This window comes from Arachis hypogaea, chromosome 14, assembly GCF_003086295.3.
Source record: "Arachis hypogaea cultivar Tifrunner chromosome 14, arahy.Tifrunner.gnm2.J5K5, whole genome shotgun sequence".
Lineage (NCBI taxonomy): Eukaryota > Viridiplantae > Streptophyta > Magnoliopsida > Fabales > Fabaceae > Arachis > Arachis hypogaea.
Window position 1 is genome coordinate 95,016,876 of NC_092049.1, and position 3,410 is coordinate 95,020,285.

Genomic DNA, 3,410 nt, shown 5'->3' on the forward strand with positions numbered 1-3,410 from the left:
TTATTATTGGTCATGAGTCTTGTAAATTGGGGGTTTTGAAAGTGAGGAACAGGTAATTTAAATAACAAGGAAAATAAATTGCAGGAATTAATAAATTAATATCTAATAAAACTCTTGGCAAGGTATGAAATTCGGAAGTCCTATCCTAGTTATTCTTATGAGAATTAAAGTTAATCCCACTTAGTTAACCTTTACGAAAGCAAGGGCAAGTCAAGTGAACTAATTAGTTAGATCCCCAAGTCCTAGCCAACTCCTAAGGAAAGACTAGAGTTAGTGGGATTTCAATCAATTAGCAGACATAACAATCAATCACGATAAGGTTGATAAGTCAAGAGCCTCCAGTTAATCAATTAAAGCCAAGAATATAAAAAGCTAAATAAGAATCATAAATCTGAAATACCTCAAATTGCATTAAATAGAAAGTATAATCTAACATGAAGAGTTCATAAGCCAATTTGGCTAAAAAGAGAATCAACAAGAAAATTAGAATAAACTAGTAAGCCAGAATAAATAAAAGTAGAATAGAAGTTAATTTAAAGGAACATTGAACCTGAGAAGGAGTTGAAATAATAAGTTGAAATAATAAAGTTGAAATCCTAATTCCTTTAAGAGGAATCCTAATCCTAAATCCTAAGAGAGAGGAGATAAACTCTCTCTCTAAAAACTACATCTAAAACTAAAAATTATGAATTATGAGCTGATGATTATGAATGAATGGATTCCCCCACTTTATAGCCTCTAATCTGTGTTTTCTGGGCCGAAAACTGGGTCGAAAACAGCCCAAAAATTGCTGGAGAAGAAATCTGCCACGCTGATTTTCGTCACTGCGACGCGTCCGCGTGGAGCACGCGTTCGCGTTGCCTAGCGTCAGAGCAACTATGGCATATTATATATCAAATCGAAACCCCGGACGTTAGCTTTCCAACGCAACTGAAACCGCGTCGGTTGGACTTCTGTAGCTCAAGTTATGACTGTTTTAGTGCGAGAGGGTCAGGCTGACAGCTTTGCAGTTCCTTCAACTTCTTGTATTCCTTCAACTTTTGCATGCTTCCTTTCCATCCTCCAAGCCATTCCTTCCCTGTAAATCCTGAAATCACTTAACGCACATATCAAGGCATCGAATGGTAATAAGAGAGGATTTAAAATTAGCAATTTAAAGGCCCAGAAAACATGTTTTCAATCATAGTACAAGATCAGGAAGGAAAATGTAAAATATGCAAATCATATGAATTAGTGGGTGAAAAGCTGATAAAAACCACTCAAATTAGCACAAGATAAACCAAAAAGTAGTGGTTTATCAACCTCCCCACACTTAAACATTAGCATGTCCTCATGCTAAGCTCAAGAGAAGCTATAAAGGAGTGAAGAGGAATGGTAGAATGTATGAAATGCATCCTATCTATATGAATGCAACTACAGGCTAAGATGTTTCTATCTACTTGGTTAAAAGTAAATAAGCTCTTCAAGACAAATATAAATCATATTTCACTAATTCAAATCATACAATAAAAGACAAGTAAACTTGTAAGAAGATAGCTCCTGAAAGCAGGGAACATAGAATCAAGCATTGAACCCTTCACTGGTAGTGTATATCACTCTAGTCTCTCAAGTGTATAGGGTAATTCACTCTACTCTTTTCTAACCATGCTTTCTAAACTTTGTTCTTCATCTAACCAATCAACAAATATTTAATGTACCAATGCAAACATCATGAGGTCTTTTTAGGGTTGTAATGGGACTGAGGTAAAGGTAAGGATATATATATATATATATATATATATATATATATATATATATATATATAAGGCCAAGTGAGCTAACAAAGTGAATCCTTGATTAGTCTAAGATCTCACCTAACATATACATACTTTATATAATTTTAAAATGCTTTACCTAGCTACCCAAATTTTCCCACTTTTGTATTACATGCTCATGTATCAAACTTATTTTTGAATTTTGTCCCATGTGCATTGATTCTTTTTATTTTTCATTTGGGGTAATATTTTTTTTTGTATCCCCTTATTTAATTACTTAAATTTTTTTTTCAATGCACATTGTAATTTAATTATTTTAATTTCACATGAGCATGCTTCCCAAATTTTCAAATAACTTATTCAATTTAATTCCCTACTTTTTCATATCATCCCATGTTCCCATAAAATTTTCCACACTTAAATTATACACAATATCTATCTTAAGCTAACCAAGGATTCAACTTGAGATTTTTATTTTGTTTTTCTGCTTAAGGCTAGTAATGTGGTTATGAAATAGAAGGGGGTTAAAAAGTTCAAAGTGGCTAACAAGGGTAATGTAAAAGGTAGGATTATTTGGGATAAGTGAGCTAATAACAAATAATGGCATCAATCATATGCAAGCATGTAAATACACTAAATAATAGACATATAGAATGGAACAAAGCAAAGATTGCAATTATAGAGAAGAAAACACACAAGAATAAAAATTTATGGTTAAATAATGTAACCATATAATTAAGCTCAAAATCTCACGGGTTGTGTGTTCTTAGCTTTTTAAACTATGTTCCAAATACAACTTCAAACAAATTTAACACAAAAAAAAAATTCAATTTAAATTAGTGAAATACTATAAAAATTTCTTGAAAAAGAAAATATTACTTCAACCAAGTAGTAACTAAATACATAAAATCAAACAAATATGCAATCAAATATGCAAATGCAACAATGAACAAACAAAGAAAATAAAGTATTGGTGTTGGAAAGAAGGTAACTAACCCCTGGAAGTCGGTATCGACCTCCCCACACTTAAAGATTGCACCGTCCTCGGTGCATGCTAAGATGTACAAGTGGACGTGTTGCTTTCAACTGATACTTTCCAAAGATTGTGCAGGTGGACTTGTTTGTCTTCCCATTAAGAAGCTTTTCCTCTCCCTTCGTGGTGGCCATCCTGAAAGAAGAGGAAAAAGAAGAAAAGTAACCCAAAAATAAAGATAGAAAATAAATAAAATATGGGTGTTAATGCCAGATAATAAGGGTCCCAATTACATGGTGGCTACAACATGCAAGTGAGAAAACAGTAGAAGTACATGGCAAATCCAGAGTGCAAAAATTTGCAACAATGGGGAAGAGAGTGCAAGACAATATAAATTAATGTCAATGCAAAATTAATACAAATATCATAAAAGATTAGCATTTGACTTAAATAATATTACCCAATAGTGTAAAACAAGTCACTGAGCACCAAAATAATACCAGAAAAGACACAACAGTTGAATATGAACAAGTGACACCAATGGAAAAATAATAAATTTAGAAAAAAAAGAAAAATATGCACAAAATTAAAATGCAATGAATAAAATATGCAAATAAATTAAGTAAAATAGAATGAAGGTGAAAAAGAATGAGAAGTTAAAGAAATAAAGTAAGAAAGAAAGA